The 20,256-nt window shown below is 33.8% G+C and overlaps 2 long non-coding RNA genes across 5 annotated transcripts in view; one reads left to right on the top strand and one right to left on the bottom strand.

The window, feature by feature from the left end:
• The window catches only part of LOC140487220 (uncharacterized), a 142,823-nt gene that overhangs the window by 61,614 nt on the left and 60,953 nt on the right, over positions 1-20,256 (top strand). The window lies entirely within an intron of this gene.
• Positions 909-20,256, bottom strand: part of LOC140487219 (uncharacterized) — a 46,334-nt gene continuing 26,986 nt past the window's right edge. For 3 of the 4 annotated variants that reach the window (XR_011962784.1, XR_011962783.1, XR_011962785.1), the window contains exon 3: positions 7,178-11,046. This is a non-coding gene — a long non-coding RNA (uncharacterized lncRNA). Of the gene's footprint in view, positions 5,014-7,177; positions 11,047-20,256 lie in introns of those variants that run through there. The other variant, XR_011962786.1, reaches the window with a different exon arrangement.

Raw genomic sequence — 20,256 nt, 5'->3', positions numbered from 1 at the left:
AATTGAGAATGTTGAAATCTTAAATTTGGAAGAACCCAAGAAATGATACTCACGGATTTTTTTTTCTCTGTTTGAAAGAACCTAGTTCAGACATTTCAAGCACATAGATCCTTATTCTCTAGTATTATAAAGATGAAAAAATAAACAGGCGAAATTCCTCTTCACCAAAATAACCAAATGCAACTTCATATTATTCATTGGTCAGTTGATCACCTATAATTGTAACTAAATATTGCAATTCATCTAAATATTGTTATGTATTTTCCATCCACCAATTCATAATTCATAAGATTGATATGCTTTCAAAATATCGACGTGCTCATTTGAACATTTAATTTGTCTCTCTCTCACTTATCTCACTTCATGCATGATAGCTTCAATGCACATTGCTAATTAACTCGACGAAATTTAAAAATGTTGTTGACTTTACTTCTTTTGTGTGCAAGAAAACAATGTAGGAACACCCATCTGTTCTTTAGCTCAAATAACACTAAATTTTAAATTATTGAAAAGACTACAGTGGGGGAAAAAGAATGAGTCTTCATCTCAAATATCACATTAAGTGACACTTTTTCAAATCATGTGACCTCTAAAATGATTTGTATTTTAATTTCATTATAAGAAAAAAAAACTGCTTTGGAAATGTTAGAATCTGTTTCTTTTACTTCCAGCATTAGTTGTCAATGAACAATAATCACGTAATTATCAGTCATTTTGTGCAAAATAATTTTCTGTACCAAATGTCATTTATTCAACCTTTTGTTCACAATAGTACTCACTTTCCCGGTCTAATTATTTACTTCCTTATTCTGATAGAGATGTCTAAACATTTATCACGATAAAAATTTAAAAAATAAACATGATTCAACAAAAAAACCCAATGTTGAACTGTGTCAATTGTTGCTGAGTATTTTTTAGAATTATTAGAGCGACTTTTTATATATTAATTTTCTGTTTATCAATCTTAATTGTTACGTAATCGACGTCAGAGCAAAGTGCTTTCAAAATATTAAATTCATTTATCTAACAATATTCTAGAAACAATTAACAATTACAATAATTACACAGCACTTTGTGCTTGTTACGAAGTCTAAGTTAATGTGTTTTTAATATTTTCCATATTTCTTATTGTGAATGCTACAATATAAAAACCTGTTTGGTCGGGCCAATACACCCAGAAAAGACTAATAACTGCCCTTGTGAAATCCTTTGTAAATATCTGACTTTTGCTCATTTGAAAGATCACAGTCATCACATTCATTGATATTCAGAGAACACCAGTTACACTGTAATATTTCTCTTCATTTCTGCACATTACTCAGTGGAATAGTAAGATGAGATACCTCATTATTTTTAAATTCATTAATAGTAGTTTTAAAATCAATTTTTTGCTAATATTGAATAATTGTTCAATTTAGTAAAGGATGTAAATGTGGAATTATGGTTCCATATAATAACTATTGCAAGGAATTAGCAATGTAGAATCTCTCAATCATTGTGAATATTGCTTTTCATTTTAAACTTGGAAACACTTCTGAAATGATTTAATTGTAATTCACTTCAATGTTAACATTTATTGTGCTTCTAATCACAATAATAGTTGAATATTTTTCTTGTGCAAAATTATTTAAATTCCGATGAATTTTTATGAAGTACACAAAAAAAGGATTGACATCTTTCTTGTTTCATTAAACATTCACGGGAAATGGTGGCTTCTTAGAACTCAGACATTTTCAGAAACCATGAAAGTTGTCTTCAGCTGAATAGTCCCATTGACTGACCAAGTCATCATTTTGTTCCAATTTACGTGTAGAACAAAAAAAATTACATTGCATTTCATAAAATGAGAAACTATTATGAACATCTAGAATTATTGTATTCATTTTTATTTATCAATTTACAGTAATCACACAAATCTGTCAAGTTGTCATTCCACAAATTATCATAAAAATCATATTTAATTAAGACATCTGTTAACTCCCATCATTATTGTAAATTACTATTTAATTTTAAGTACATTACACACAGGATCCATCCATTTAATTCCAATCCAATTATCACAATAAACATCTGATTAATTTTCACTTGAGTGACCACAGTGAGCATGTGATTGTTGACCTGCCCAGCCTGGTTGGGAACATTATGAAGGAATGTTGTGCAGCTTTGATAGTATCTCTGTTACCAGACCACTAGGCACAGTTTCGATTCCCATTTGCACAGAGTTGTGTCAGAGCAGCTCTGAATGTTGATTAGAAAATATCTAAGAATCAATTGAATTGCCTTTCAATTCAAAATTAGATATGCTTCCATCTGTTGTTCATTCCAATAATCACAGTATTTGCTATTTATTATCTTCAGGTCACTAATAACAGAATGCATCTAATTCCACTCAATCATTATTCGTTGGAAAATATTTGAGAATGTTGCAGTCATATAGATGAAATATACAAAGTAATGATATTCATTGATTTTCTTTTGTTCTGAAGAGCTGAGTTCAAACAGTACATAGAACTTGATGCTCCAGTGCTATAAAAATGAGGCGAAAAAATAAATTTCTTGTTCAGTCAAATAAACATATGCCAATTCCTTTTATTTATCAATTTTTAATTATTGATCTGTTTATGAATTGTGTGAAATTTGTTTTTCGTTTTCCACTCACCTATACCTATTGAATGTGAGATTGAACTGCTGTGAAAATATCCAAGTGCATTCATTTGAAATTTGACTTTGCATATTTATCACTGTGGGATATATGTAAAGTAGTGTTACTTCTGCAATCATTATTGTTTATTCAAGGTAAATGAACTCGCACCAGTGTATAATTGTTTCAGCCAAGAGCTGAGTTAACAACAATGAAAACTATGTGAAGGAAATATATAATTGCTTTAGTATCAGCTAAAATGTGCATACAAGAATGAAATGTGCCTGCAAATGTTATAGCCAAATAGTTAAGGTATTGTGAGGGGAGGGGTGTAGGTGAAGCTAGATATGCCTGTACAAACAGTTACAAGCATCTGTTTCCCCGCTTCAGCAGGAACAAAAAAAATACCCATCACAAGGTCATAAGGCTCGGTGTAAATAAAGAATAAAAGGAAATTATGCTTTGGTTAGCACGGAAATAGATGGCAGTGAAGAAGGATAAATAACAATAAGACCATAGAGGGAGATGGTCAAACGGCCTTGTGAGGCCAGAGATAAACATTTTGTCAGGGATGAGGCTGGATGAGTTCAGAGATAAACAGCCTGGTTTAGATTAGAAACAGATGTAAACAGGGGAGGAGCATTGGGAGGAGGGAAGAGAAACAAATTACATAAATATTGTGTACTCGTTAAATTCAGTGCGTGTGTGTGCCTTGTGGACAGTGAACACCACACCCCTCTTGCAACAGCGTAATAAACGATACTACTGATTCAGGTCTTGTTCCGGACTGAAGTTATTGAAGTGACTGAACTTCGTTTCTCACAATCACTTATCTCATTTATTGCATGATGTCTGAAGTGTGTTTTCAGCAATCATATTAACTACTTAAAAAATCTAATCTTAAATAAGATCCTTAACACCCAATTATCAATCTATTCCTAATTCATGTAAATATCTCAGTTTTCTTGAAGTCAATGTTCACACAAAACAGTGCACATAAAGCGACACAAAGATATTCATCATCAGCTGATTACTGTTCAGTGGAATAACCTGAGTATCTTATTGTTCCTGAGACTAATGACAACAGTAAGCATTTGTTCAACAGTCCATGCAGTAAGTGCATATGATATCTTATATTTCAGTTCAGTCGTTAATGACGATTTATGTTGTTTAAACCAATAATTCTAATTTATCATGGATATTGACTGTAATACAATAACACTGGAAACATTTTTTAACTATTCTAACAATCTTTAAGCTCCTCTGTTGTGAGTGTGCAAGAGACAATTCAAATTATAACAATTTTTGTTGCAAATTCAACAAACGCTACATTTTGAATTTATGAACTTCTTACATTTTTGCAAAAAGGTTAGTCTTCACTGTACCTCACATTAAAAGACTGCTTTTTTCAATCATGCGTGCTACAAAATGATTATTGCTTTCATTGCATTGTAAGAAAAGAAGTGTTGAATTTTTTTGTTGTTTCAATTTCAACATTATTCATCATTGTACAATAACGACACAATTGTACAATCACTTTATATACCACCCAGCAGTGACTTCATTGTTTGTTTAGTTTCATGCTCATTTTCATGATTTATTAATTCTCTTCCTAATTCTGACACTTTGATTATAATATTGATCAATGTACCATCTCGACAAGGAATCCAGTGGAAAGAAATTCACAATTTGTATATTGCATATATTTTTGAGTACAGAAAAGAATTTTGTTCAATAATCTCATTTTTTCTTTAATATGTAAAGCTAGCTAATGTTTTATTCCTTAGTTTACTGATCTTAGTAAATATACAATCGACATCACAGCAAAGTGCTTTTGAAGTATTGAATCATGTTAATTCTTCATATGTATTGCAGTGTACAATCTCTCATCCATTGTAACAACTAATTTTTATTTTACCTGTTGAAACATAGTTGTATTAATGTAAATGTATTTCACTTCAATGCTAACACTTAAGACTTAAGCATTTTTCATGCATCAAAATCCAATGAAAAAGCATCAGCATCTCTTTATTGTTTCATTCAACAATGACAATAAATTTTGAATTTTTGGAAGTTGAACATTTTTTGAAAGAAGGAATGTTGTCTTCAGTTGAATATTCGCATTGATTGACTTTTTCACAGTGTCTGCTGTTTATTCTCTTCTTCGGGTTCCCAAGAAAAGAAATTAACTAATTCTGCTGGTTCTAAATTCCTGAAAAAATATTTGAGAATGTTGCGGTCTTAAAGGTGAAAAGGCTAAGTGATCATAAGTGATCAGTTTTTTGTTCGAAAGAGCTTGATTCAAACATTTCGGACATTCACATTGTTATTCTGCTGTGTTACAAGGGTGGAAAACAAGTCACTTTCTTCGTCTGTAAAGTAAACATATGCCACTTCCAATTATTGATTAGTCAGCTAATTACCTACATTTGTTATTAAAAATTGCAATTCATCTAAATATTGGAATGACCTTTGATCAAATTAAATTTCTAATTATTTTTCATTCGTGAATTGTTGGAGTTTTTTTTGTTTTCCATTCATCTATTCGTATTGAATGTAAATTTTACATGCTTTGACAATAGCGGAGGGTGTTTATTTGAAATTTGTCTTTGCATACCTCTCACTGATTTTACTTATTGCATATAGTTTCACAGTCGCTCAGTCATTAACACTGCTGCCTCACAGTGCCAGGGATCTCGGTTTGATCCCATCCTCAGTGACTGTCTTTGTGTACTTTACCCATTCTCCCCAAGTCTATGTGACTTTGCTGTGGTTTCCTCCAACAATCCAAAGATGTGCAGGTTAGGTGAGCTGGCCATCCTAAATTGCACATTGTGTTCAGGGATGTGTATGTTAGTCAGCAGTAAATGTCGAGGAATATGGTTGGGAAAGTGTTTGGATGGGTTACTCTTTGGAGGGTCATTTTTTTCAACGAAATGACCTGTTACCACACTGTGCTAACAGGGATTCTCCAATAGTTTAATTGCGTTTCTCTAAGCAATTCTAACTTTTTTAAAGTTGACTTTAGTTAATACCTTTAACACTTGATTATCAGTGTTCCTAAATCTTGTAAAATTTCTCAATGTTTTTTAAATCATTGCTCACACAAAACACTAAACATGAGGCCACACAAAGGTCTTCATGACCATCTAATTACTGTTCAGTGGAATAATCAGAGTAACTATCTGATTGTTCCTGAGATCAATCCCCACTGCCACAGTAAGGATCTGGTTATCATTCCTTCCAATAAATGCAGAAGTTGTCCTCTGGTATTTCAGTTCAGTAATTACACACAATACTGGTTGTTCAAAGCAGTGGTTATTCTTCATTATGAATGGCAAAGGATTCTAACAGAAGAGGTGTTCATATGTCCTAATGTGTTGCATGATCACAATTTTCATGATCAAAATTTGGACTGAACAATTTTCAGTCCAAATATTGCACAAAAAGTGTAAATTTGGTTTTGTTCAACTGCCAAGGCTAACATTTTCAGTTCATGTCCATTACAAATATTTGGAGAAAGTGAGGAAATCAGATGCTGAAGATCAGAGTCAAGAATGTGGTGCTGGAATAGCACAGAATGTCAGGCAGCATCTGAGGAGCAGGAGAAACCATGTTTCAGGAATAAGCCTTCATCGGGAATCTCCGGCTCCATGGATGCTGCCTGGTCTGCTGTGCTTTTCCACCACCACACTTTCGACATTAAAAATATTTGCTTATTTGGAGCAAATACTCTCTATTTCCTCGGTAATTTAAATTTACTGTGCTTTCTATTCACTCAAGTTCTCATTTTAATAGCTCCTTGTTTTCTTCTTAATCTGATACAAATCTCAAAACTCCAGGCACAATAAAAGCGATATGAATTATAAAATTAGTATCTGGACAAGAGAACCAATGAACAGCTACATAGACCTCTTGAACAATAAAGATATTAGAATGAAAAAGCAATGCCTTCCAAAGAAATCTCTGTATGTCTGTATCCTTTTTCAATTCAATAATCCTGCAAATAGCTTATAATTGTCAGGTGATCTCTCTTAATGACTATCTAATCAATGTCATTGTAAACCACTGAAAAAAATTGAAACATTTCATTTGTTAAAATGCAAAGATTCATTCTCAATTCGTTATTACAACAATATGTGAACCATATTTTATCTGTCCGCTAAGGTCAAGTGACCTGTGGCCCATAATTGAACATTCTAAATATTCCTACAGCTGGGAAAAGCAAAGCTAAAAAGGTCAAACTAAAGGAAACAGTAGACAAAGTAACAAGCTCCAGAAAACAGTGGAAAGCCCGGTCAAAGAGCTCACAAAGGTTCGGGAGATCCTGTAACAACCAGCGCAAGAGCTGTGTTTTGGAGAGGTTGAAGCAGACTTCCTGGCACCTTGACTTCCAGCCAGTGCCTGAGCATTAGACACCTCACTTGAGAATGACGACAAGTGAAGGGTGTTTGCAAGAAACCCATTGAATGCTTAGAATCCAGAATTTTGGTAAAATGTTGTGAAACATTTCCCAGATCATGGAATTCAGCTCAACATTATTGAAATCAAAGTACTTGTAATGGTCTTCAAGACCACCTAATTATTGTTCGGTGAAAAACACTTTGTACGTGCCTTATTGTTCTCAGGATGAATAATCATAGCAAACATCACAGTCTCACCAGATCCAAACATATGTAAGAGACACCTTATTATAATTTGCATACTACATCTTTCCCAGATCAATGATAACACCTTATTGCATATGACTGAAGATACTAAGTGTAACATATATCGAGATGAAGCAAGTCCTGAATATAGCATTTTTTTCTGATAGATTTCCAATCCAAAAATTATGATAAAAATGATATTGTGGTTCATTACATTGTCAACAGATCCCCATTAAACATATTTATCCGTTTATTCAGAGACAATATTGAAACAAATACGTTGAAAAATGCAGTTGACTGTATGCTTCTGTGAAAATAAATCTTCCTTATTGACTTATTTTCATTATAATTCTGACTCAAATGTCTAAATATTGATGATATGAAAAATTGCATGAATTAAATATAATGCAGAATTTCTTCTTATTATATATATTTCTCCAGAAGAAAAGTAGAGAAACCAAATATAGAAGTCTTGAAGATCTGAGAATTTTGAATGACAAACCATTTCTGATCAACGTTCACTGAATGTCTAATGTCTTTCCATGTCATCATGCCAGAATTTGCATTCTCAGCTGACAGATTAAGAAATATCTAGTCAACATCAGAGCAAATCCATTAAGCAATATCGAATCATTTATTTTGCCAAAGTTCTAAAATTAATTATCAATTCATTGTCATTCCAAAAATCACACAGCAATTCAGTTTAGGTTTTGTAACAAACATCGTCAAATTCACATTTTAATTTATTCCAGTATTTCTTAGTGTCAATATTAAAAGAAAGAATAATAGTTCTCTTATTCTCTTATAACACAAATTAATTTATGATTCCTTATCCAACACTCACAGATAATATCTGTTCCCTTCTCATTTGAATGTTCACAGAAATCATTGGATTAATATTCAGCCTTACATATTAAGAGACGTCTGATTATTTTACACTCCAATAAATACTGCTCATTTTTACACATGACGGGCAGCTATATGAGATTTATAATCAATTTTAAGTTTGCTATGAAATGTTTTAAGATTAATTGTTGCTTATATCTAATATTTAAGAATTGAATAAATCCAGTACATCAGGCTTTAAGTGTGAAACTAAGGCTCAGTAACGTAATCGTATTGCATTGTACTGAAACCAATGGTAGCAAATGGTGATTTTTATTTCAATACTTGAATCTTAGTTGATTTACTGTTCTGGGCATGGCCTGCCCCCACCTGGAATAGAATGGTCCATATTGGCTCATACAAAATGCCTGACAATCAAAAACAGGCAGCCTACCTTTGAACTAAAATACAAGGTGTCAGGGGGTGATAAACTAGACTAACATTCTGTTTCAGCCTTAAATTAAAAGAAATCACACTACCAATGGACCTACTCCAACGCCAGGACTACAGCATTCCTGACATTACTTGATAAGAGCATGCCGACATACAGACAAATGACCGATCCTGATCTTCATAAATGAAAGGATAATTGTCCCAGTAAATGAATCAACAGCAGCTGCAGGGTGCAGCCCAGTTAACTCACTAAGCAGCTATCATGACAACAGAAGAGTTCATTTGTCAGATATAGTTATTATTTTACAGTTACTCAGAATATTAAGCAAAGGTTCTAATTACAGATTCTTGAGTATAATAAGGGAAATTTGCAACATAAGTTTGATACATGTAACTAATGCCTACTAAAAACATTATAGAAAAGCATTTAGACTGTGATTTGAAGTTAGCTAGTTTTAGGAATTAACTTCACTGTATGATGCTGACAGCCCAATAATTATAAAGTTCTGACAGAAAGAGTAGCTGGATACAATATAACGAACTTTATAACACAAGTCATATTACTAATGTTATAGCAAGGAAGCTAAAATTAACTGTCTTTTCTATTTCTTTGTACATATATAATTAAGACAATGAACAATATGATGGGTAATTGGCTTTGATAAATTAAAATATAAAGAATAGCAGAATTCAAAATGTCTCAACTGATAAGGTATCCTGAGAGGCGTGAGGGAGTTCAGGAATAACTTTGGAATCAAAGTCAATAAGATGCATGGAAAGATCCCAATAGGAATCTGGGGATGTCCATTGGAATGCCCATCTGCGATTATGTGTTTTAATTGGGTGGTTGGATGAGGAGGGAAGGGCTGTAACCACATTGCAGAAAGTCCATAAAAATGCTGCTTCTTACTGTACATGTTACAGTGTGTCATGGATCTCCCTTCCGAGATTGATCTCGGGGGATGATCCCTTCATTAACTGGTTGCTGCATGAGTAAACATCTTCCACATGCCTGAGCTCAGATTGCCTCCTGACTCCTCATTCCCTGTCAGGGAAAAACACTCCTACAGCTATGATGACATTTCAAATCAATACAAACATTTATTGTGTGTGAAATGATTACACTCAGAGCGATATTATTTTCATGATAAAATTGCTTAACATTCACCTTTTGGTGTACAAGAAAACATTTCGATTATATCCATTTGTTCTTTCGTTCAACCAACACTAAGTTTTAAATTATTGTAAAGACTACAATGGGGGAAACGGGGACGTGTCTTCAGCTCAAATGTCATATGAAAGGACTGTTTCCTTTTTTCAAAGAAATTGCCCTACAAAATTATTTTTATTTTCATTTCATTATAAGAAAAAAATTGCTTGGAAATGTTGACAATTCTCCTTTTCCTCCCAGATTAGATGTTAGTGAACATTAATCAAACAATTATGAGAATTCCTTTCCGTATCAAATGTCAGTGACTTTATATTTTGTTCACAATAATAGTCACTTTCATGGCCTAATTCTTTTCCTCCTAATTCTGAAATAAATATCAAGAAAACTATTGGAAGCATATAAATCTTGCATTGCCTGCATTTTTAAACAAAATCTTTTTTTTCAATTGCTGCTGAATGATTTTTTTCACATCATACAGCTAAATTTTATGCTTTAATTTTCAATTTCTTATTCTTAATGAATATCCAATCAACATCAGAGCAAAATGTTTTCAAAATATTAAGTCAATTTATCTGTCAGGATTCTAAAAGCAATTAAGAATTACAATAATTGCACAGCAATTTAACATAGACTTTGTAAAAATGCAGTGTTTTACAAAAATAATTTCATTCATTATTTCTTATTGTCAATGCTACTATAATAATACCTGTTTGTTCAGGCACATGCACATACCAAACGACCAATAATATCCCTTGCAAAATTCTTTGTAAATGTCTGATTTTTGCTCAGGTGAAATATAACAATTATCTCAGCCTTTGAAATTCAGAGAACTCCAATTACTTTTCCCTGCGATATTACTCTTCATTTCTACATATTACTCAGTCTAATATCAAGATGAGATATCTCATTATTCTCAAATTCACGAATATATATTTTTAAAAATCCCTTTGTTGCTAATATATCTAATAATTGTGCAATCCAGTAAGGGCTACAAATGTGGAATTATGCTTCTGTACAATAAATACAGCAAGGACATTGCAATGTACAATCTCTCAATCATTGTGAATATTGTATTTATTTTAAATTTGGAAATATTTTTGAATTGATTTGATTATAATTTACGTTGATGTTGACACTTACTGTATATCCAATCACAATATCAGTAGATTATTTGGAGGTATCATCGTCCATTCCAATAATCACAGTATCTGCTATATACTTTCTTCTGGTCACTCATAGCAAAATGTATCTAATTCCACTCAATCAATATTCCTCAGAAAATATTTGAGAATGTTGCAGTCATAAAGCTGAAATATACAAAGTCACAATAGTAATTAATTTTCTCTTGTTCTGTAGATCTTAGTTAAAACAACACAGAATTTTATGCTCCAGTGTTATAAATATGAGAAAAGATCAATTACTTCTCAGTAAAATAAACAAATGCCACCTGCTATTATTTATCAATTTTTAATTAATGGTCAGTTTATGAATTGTGTGAGATTTGTTTTTAGCTTTCCAGTCATCTATTTATATTGAATGTGATATTGAAATGGTGTGAAAATATCAGGGTGTGTTCATTTGAAAGTTCAATTTGCATATCTCTCACTTACCCCGTTGATTGCATGATGGTTTAAGAACGTTTCACTCATAAATATCAAAAACTGTCTGATTTAAAATCAGATCATTCGCACCCAATTATCACTCTGTTCCAAATTCATGCAAAATCTCAATTTTATCGAAGCCAATGTTCACACTGAACAATACACATAAAGCAACACAAAGACTTCCATCACCATCTGATTATTGTTCAGTAGAATAACCTGAGTAAGTACCTTATTGCTCCTGAAACCAATGACAACAGTAAGCATTTGTTTACTATTCCATGCAACAAGTGGAACTGATATCTTCTTTTCAGTTCAGTAGTTAAAGATGATTTATGTTGCTTAAAACAATGCTTCTACTTTATCACAGATATTGACTGTAATACAATCATGCAAACAACAAACGTTTTGTGATTCTAAAAATCTTTAAGATTACTTATTTTAAATTTATGTGCAAGAGATATTTCAAATTACAACCATTTTTGTTGTATCATTCAGCAAACCTAAATTTTGAATTTGGGAAAGTCTCCATTTTTGCAAAATGGAAGTAGTCTTCAGTTTATACAACACAGTAAATGACTGTTTTTGTTTCCAAATCACGTGCTTTGCAAAATGATTATTGGTTTCATTTAACTGTAAGAAAAGAACTGTTTCGAACATGTTAATTCTTTTTGTCTTTTCTATTCCAACATTATTCATCACTGTACAATAATAAACAATTATTATCATTCCTTTATGTACCAAATGTCGTTGACTGTATCATTTGTTCACTTTCATGCTCACTTTCATTATCTATTAACTTTCTTCCAAATTCTGACACAAATGTCTGAACTCTGATCATAATATTAATCATCTAAATTAAAATAACATGTCTCTATGATGAAACCATTTGATAGAAATTCATATTTCTTGTGTTACTTTCATATTTTAGTAAAGAAAGAAAAAAATTTTCTATAATCATTAATGGCTCATTTTTTCTTCAATTCATAAAGGGAGTTACTATATTTTATTCCACAATTTACCAATTTTAATAAATATCTAATCAACATCACAGTAAAGTATTTTTGAAATATTGAATCATTTTAATTGCTCATATAGCAACATTATCAAGTCATTGTCATGATAATAATTGTGCAATTATTTAAGAAAGTCTTTTGAACAAGTAAAGTGAGATTCACATTTTAATTTAACCAATTGTTTCTGAGTACCAACACTGCAATATGAAACTTTATTTTCAGGTCAAGTTTCCCACAATGGATCCAAGGACTTCCCATCCAACATTAATTGTGAATGTCTGATGTTTGCTTATTTGAATGATCTCAGTAATCACAGAATTTAAATTTACAGACCTGCAATTACTTTTCATTGCAATAATTTCTGTTTGTTTGCACATATTCCTCAGTCACATAGCAAAATGAGATTTCTCATTATTTCTAAATTCATTGATCGAATTTTATTAATCAGTTGTTGCTCATACCTAATAATTATTCAATCCAGTACGTGCTGTGAATGTGGAATTACGGCTCTTTACATGAATAACTAATATAGTGTGCAATCTCTCAATCATTGTTAATATTATTTCTTATTTTACCCGCGGAAACATAATTGAATTCATTTAAATATATTTCACTTTGATGCGAACATTTACTGTATTTCTAATCATCATAAGATTTAAGTATTTTTCATGACACAAAATCATGTAAAATTCCTGCATTTTGTTAAGTCAAATGAAAAAAGAATTAACATTTCTGTATTCTTTCATTAAACAATGACAATGCATTTTGAATTTTTCGAAGTTGAGCATTTTTGCAAAGAAGGGATGTTGTCTTCAGCTGACTAATCACATTGAATGACTAATTCACATAATCTGCTGTTTATTCTCTTCGAGTTCCCAAGCAACCAAATTAACTAATTCTGCTGGTTCTAAATTCCTGGAAAGTATTTGATATTGTTGCAGTCTTAAAGATGAAGAAGTCAATGTGATTTTACTGATTTTTTTTTATTGGAAAGAGCTTAATTCAAACATTTCAGACACATAAATTGCTATTCTGCAGTGTTACAAAGATGAAAAGCAAGTCAATTTCTTCATCAGTGAAGTAAACAAATGTCACTTCCAGTTATTCATTAGTTAGTTAATTCCCAAATTTGTAATTAAACAGTGCAATTCACCTGAATATTGTTGTGCCCTTTGATCATATTAATTTTCTATTGTTCATTCATAATTTGTCAGGGATTTCTATTTTTTGTTTTCAATTTACCTATTCATATTGAATGTAAGATTGATACGCTTTGGCAACATCAGAGAGTGTTCATTTGAAATTTGACTTTGCACGTCTCTCACTTATCTCACTTCTTGCATGGGGTTGGGCATTGAGAACAGAGGATCAGTGGTTAGCACTCGTGTCTTACAGTGTTATGCACTTGGGTTTGATTACATCCTCGGCCACATGTTTGTGTGGAGTTTGCATGTTCTGGTTTTCTCCCACAATCCAAAGATATGCAGGTTAGGTAAATTGGCCATGCTAAGCTGCATGTTCTGTTCAGGGATGTGTAGGTTATGTGCATTAGTCAGGGGTAAATGTCCAGTAATCTGAGATCAGAATGGTGCTGAGTGGATTAATCTTTGGAACGTCAGTGTAGACTTGTTGGGCCAAATGGCCTGTTTCCACACAGTAGGGATTCCATAAACTTAGAATTGCGAAACAAAACTGACATTTTTTTTTTAAATGTTGCATTTAAAACTTATCTTTAACTGTCAATTGTCAATCTTGTAAAATATCTCAATATTACTGAAATCAATGTTCAAACAAAACACTGCACATAAAGCCACACAAAGATCTTCAGGACCATCTAAGTACTGTTCAGTGGAATAATCACAGTAAAATTTTATTGTTTCTGAGATCAATCACCATTATCACAGTAAGGATCTGGTTATCATTCCCTCCAATAAATGCAATCGTTGTCCTCTGGTATTTCAGTTCAGTAGTTATACACCATACTGGTTGTTCAAAGCATGGTTATTTTTTATTATGAATGGCCAAGGGCTCTAACGGCAAGAGATGTTGTTAGATCTGATTTGTTGCATGTTCTCAAACAGGTTTTCACTGAAAATATTGCAAAAAAATGTGTTAATTTGGTCTTGCTCAATTGCTGATGCAAACATTTTCAGTTCGTGTTCATTAAACATATTTGGAGAAAGTGAGGAAAGCTGTAGCATTGGAAAAGGGCAGGCACATCCAAAGAGCAGGTGTATCAACCTGTCGGGCATTAGTCCATCATCAGAAAAGATTCCTGATGAAGGGCTCATGCCCAAAACGTCGATTCTGCTTCTCCTCGAATGCTGCCTGACCTGCTGTGCTTTTCCGGCACCATGCTCTTTTGACATTAGAAATATTTGACTGAATATTCAGAGATAATACTAAAGGTTGCCTCTCTCACTTTAATTTACTGTGCTTTCTATTCACTGAAGTTTTCATGTTAATTGCTCCTCTTTTTCTTCTTAAACCTGATACAAATTTCAAAATACAGAACACATTAGAATTCACATGAATTATAAATTTGATTTCTCGACAAGAAAACCAGTGAAAGGCGATATAGAATTCTTGATCAGCCTACACATTTGAATGAAAAAGCAATTCCTTCCAAAAAATGTTTGGACGGCTGCATCTTTCTTTCAATTCAATAATCCTGCAAATAGTTTATAATTGTCAGTTGATCTCTCTGAATGAGTACCTAATCAATGTCAATGTAACAGCTGAAACATTAACAACAGATTGATAATTGGGTGTTAAAGATCTTATTTGAAGTGAACAAATGTTTGGAATTTACTTGAATTCCACCAGAAAACATTCTTGAATCATAATACAAGAAATGAGATATGTGAGAGATGTGCAAACTTTATTTTTAAATGAACAAACTCCAATAATTTCAAGGAATTTCAATCTTATGGTCAAAAAGAACAGGTGAATGGAAAAATAAAAACAAGTTTCTGACAATTCATAAACTGAACAACAATTACAAATTCACTTTGATCAAAGGACAGAGTAATATTTAGATGAATCACAACATTTAATTACAAAGTAGGTAATTAGCTGACTGACAAGTAATAGATGGTAGAGTTTGTTAGATTACTGAAGAAGGTATCAACTTTATTTCCAATTTATAGCACGAGATAATAATGTTTAATGTGTTTCAATTGTTTGGACTTGCCCCTTTGCAACAAAAAAAAATCAATCTAATTACTTAGACATCGTAATCTTGAATTCTGCAACAGTTTCAAATATTCTCCAGGAACTTACAAGTGACAGAGTTAGATACAGGTATCCCCACTATCCGAAAGTAAAGTGTTATTTTGAAACCATAATCTGAAAAGGCGTTAGTCGAAGAAGCATTAATTTATATGGGAAACATCTCCCCTTTTTCGTAAAAGTGAAAATCTTCTTCATATTTCTCTCAGTTAGTGAAAACAGGGACAGGTGTAAGTCTTTTTTAAAAGCAAAGTGGCTAAAGCAAATTTTCCAACACATATTTCTTGGTAACCTGACTCAAATAAGTATCAGATTTTGTGATTATTGATATAATAGATAAAAGCAGATCTAATGTTGGATTGAATAGCAATTCAGTCTGTGCTTAGGTACTCTCTAATCAACATTCAGAGCAGCTCTTGATATATTTCTGGTGAAGGTGTGATTTGAAACCTTCCCTTGGGTCTAGTAATAGAGACACTACCACAGCTCCATAAGCTCCTTTCATAATGTTCCCACTCAGGACGGCAGGACTGCAATATTGTGTTTCATGTGGTTTCTCAAATGAAAACTAATCAGCTGTTTATTGTTGTAATTTGAATGGGAATTAATTGGGTAGTTTCTGTGTGTAATGGACTGGAACTTAAGCAATATTTTACAATGACATTAAAATAAATGAATGTTACTCTTAAATAAACAGGAATCTCATGACAATTCTTTGAAAGACAAATTGACAAAACTGCGTGATCATTGTACTTTGATTTAAATATGCATCAGTCATTCAATGTGAATATTGAGCTGAAGACAATTTCTTCCTTTCAACAATGTACAAATTCCACAAATTCAAAATGAACTTGCATTGAAAAAGGAAGGAACAAGCAGATGGTAATTCTATATTCTGTACATAAGCGTGCGAAGAATTTTAAGTAAGATTTATATATGTAAAAATGAAACTCTTATTGTGGTTCTAAATACAACAAACGTTAGCACGAAGTGAAATATAATCAAATCAATTCAACTGCGTTTTCTCAGTTAAAATACAGTTCAATATTCAAAGTAATCAAGTGATTGTACACTGCAATATCTTTACATTAATTCAGTGCCGAGACGTAATTCCACATTTATACCCCTTATAGTGAAGCAAGCTTGTGCCAGGAGTCAGAAGGGGGTAGGGGAGGTCCATAAGGAGGACTTTGCTTCAGTATTCACGAGTGAGTGGGATGTTGTCTTTGTGAGGACAGCGTGAAACAGGCTGATAGGGTCGAACAGGTCGATGTTAAGTCTGAGATTGTGCTGAAAATATTAAAAAGTCATTGGGATAGATAAGTCCCCTGGGCCAGCAAGGATATAACTTAGGTTGTTATGGGAAGGGAGGCAAGGGATTACTGTGTTTTGGCAATGATTTTTGCAACCTCACTGTCCACTGGAGTCATACCAGATGATTGGAGGGTGGCAAACATTATTCCCTTATTCAAGAAAGGCAATTGGGATAATCCTGGGAATCATCGATGAGTCAGTCTTACATCAATCGTGGTCAAATTATTGGAGAGGATTCTGAGAGACAGGATTGAGGATTATTTGGAAAAGTATAGATTGATGAGAGATGGTCAGCATGGCTGTGTGAGCAGCATGTTATGCCTCACAAGCCTTATTGAATTATTTGAGGATGTGACAAGCACATTGATGAGGACAGAGTAGTGGATGTGGTGTATATGGATTTTACCAAGGTGTTTGATGAGGATCCCCATGGTAGGCTCATTTAGAAAGTAATGAGGCATGGGATACAGGGAAACCTGCCTGGTAAGATAATATATTTGCTGGCCCATAGAAGACAGGGTGAGATTACATAGATAGTTTACAGCTTGGAGCATGGTGACCGATGGTGTTCTGAAGGGATTAGTTCTGGGGCCTCTGCTGTTTGTGATTTTTACAAATGACTTGGATGATGAAGTGGAAGGGTGAGTTAGAAGGTTTGCCAATGACACGAGGGTTGGTGGAGTTGTGGATAGTGTGGAAGGCTTTTGTAGGTTGCTAGAGGACATTGACAGGATGCAGAGCTGGGCTGAGAAGTGGCAGATGGAGTTCAACCTGGGAAACAGTGAAGTTATTCATTTTTGAATTTCAAATTTGAATGCATATTTTCAGATTAAATGCAGGATTCTTGACAATATGGAAGAACAGTGGGATCATGGGGTCCACGTCCATAGATCCCTCATAACTGACATCCAAGGTGATAGGGTTATTAAGTCAGTGCATGGTGTGTTGGCTTTCATTAGCAGGGAGATTGAGTTTAAGAGCCACGAGGTTATGCTGCACCTCTATGGATCCCTGGTGAGACTACACTTGGAATATTGTGTTCGGTTCTGTTCACCTCATTATACATAGGATGTGGAAGCTTTAGAGAAGGGGCAGATGAGATTTACCAAGATGCTGCCTGGACTGGAAGGCATGTCTTATGAAGAAAAGTTGAGGGAGCTGGGGCTTTGATCATTACAGTGAGAGGATGAGAGTTTACTTGATAGATTTGGATAAGATGATGAGAGACATAGATAGAGTGGATAATAAAAGACTTTGCCCCACAAAATGGCATAATTTTAAGGTGACTGGGGGAAGTTGTGGGGAGATGTCAGAGATAGTTTCTTTATAGATAGTGGTGGGTGCGTGGAATGCACTGCCAGTGGTGGTAGTAGATTCAGATCCATCAGGGACATCTAAGCGATTCTTGGATAGGCACATGAATGACAGTAAATGAAGGGCATGTTGGTTAGTTTGATCTTAGAGTAGGATAAAAGGTCGGAACAACAGCGTGGCCAAAGGGCCTGTACTGTGCTGTACTGTTCTATATTCTATGGATGGAAATGAACATTTATATATTAGCAACACATAGATTTTCAAAATTGTATTAGCATATATAAGAATAATGATAAATTTCATCTTGCTATTTGACTGTGCTTTCTGCAAAAATGACCAGGAATTGTTGCAGGGAAAAGTAATTAGGTTTTTCTAAATTTATCGGGCAAGTCATATTTTTAACAGTGCGTGTTACATCAGAAATAATGGATTATTTTGTAGGTGTGTTGATTGGAAATAAAATGGATTTTTATATTACTGTATAGGTACTAGGGAAGATTGGATTAAATTCAGATATAAACTTCACTGTAGTTGTTAGCAAGATAAACTAAACCATATAATAATTATTGTCATGCAAGTTCTTTAATAATTACTGTTAGAATCCTGAAAAAAAAGGATATACTGTACCATTTTTCAAACAGTCAATAAATTAAATTGGGAACCTCAGTATACTTGTTAGCCAGACCAATTATTATGCAATTATTGTATTGGTAATGACTTAATAACTAATGCTAAAGCCTAAACAGAGAAATTGGTTCAATACTTTGTCAGCATGTTGCTCTGAAATTGATTGGATATTTATTAAGATCGGTAAACAGAGGGATCAAATATAATAGCTCGCTTGATAGAATTGAAGGAAAAAAATGACAGTGTTTATTCCGATTGCAGTTTCTCCCAGATTTTATTTTGAAAAGCAGACCATTTGTGTCAGAGTCAAGTATTTGTGAGCCTTCGTCCACAATTCCGAGCATTTGGGTATAATCTGTGACCCTCCCACAGATGTGTAACGTTACTGGATTGGCCATGCTAACATGGCCGCAGTGTGCAATTTATGTGGGTTGGGCGAGCCATGGTTAATGTGGGGTTATGGGGGTAGGTTGGATGAGCAGGTCATTGCAGACTCGATGGGCCAAATAGACCCTTTCTGCGCCCACTGGATTCTGTGATTCTAACTAGTTGCGAGTGTTGTCCCATTTTCCTCATGCCAGGTTTATTCAACATATGATTCTGTGGGTGCTCACTCATTCCTTCCCTTTAGTTGTATATCAATTTCACACTATGTGAGAGTGGGAATGAATTTGTAAATATAAATACTCCAACCGAAACCCCTCACAGGTCAGGAAATGTTTCTGCTACTTTCATCACTCACAAGGAACAGGAAAATAAAAGTTCAGTCACAAATCTTACAGGAACATAGTGGTTATAATCACCAGGAAAGGCTGAACAGCTCAAAACGCTTTTCTCAAGAAAAGAGGAGGCTCAGAGACAGCCTGGTACAAGTAGAAAGCTTTGTGTCTGTGTTTTCAGAGATTTGTGGTTGAAATCATTGGGTTAGAAGCATGTTTCATTGCCCCAGATCATCAAAGGTGCTATCTAAATGTGCATCTTTCTTTCTATCTGTCTGAGTTAACAATCAGATGGACAGGCCAATGTCTGAGTGTCTTACCAAATCCCTGATTGAATCTGTCTCCACCCACAAACTCAGGTGCCTCACCACTCACTGGGTCATGGAGAAACTCTGCCGTTACAATGAGAACTGTCTTTCCTGTCACCTCTCCTTGTGCTTCCACCTAATCCCCACTTCCCTTCATTAAATCCCAGCTGCCTCTAGTCCACCCCCATGGGCATGTTGAAGAGCATGACAGGAGAATGGATTGAAACCGAGAGTTCAATAGTCAGAATGAAAGAGGAAGAAGGAAATAAACGGTGATTGTGGATCCCAGGGGATACAGACTCCAGGATTAGTCCTTGTGGGCATTCCCGCAGTAATACAAGACAGCATTCCATGATGAGAGTTAAACCCGGGTGGCAGGAGAGGGAG

This window comes from Chiloscyllium punctatum, chromosome 16, assembly GCF_047496795.1.
Source record: "Chiloscyllium punctatum isolate Juve2018m chromosome 16, sChiPun1.3, whole genome shotgun sequence".
NCBI classification, from domain to species: domain Eukaryota; kingdom Metazoa; phylum Chordata; class Chondrichthyes; order Orectolobiformes; family Hemiscylliidae; genus Chiloscyllium; species Chiloscyllium punctatum.
Note: the sequence above shows the minus strand (reverse complement) of the source record. Positions and strands in the feature narration are given on the sequence as shown.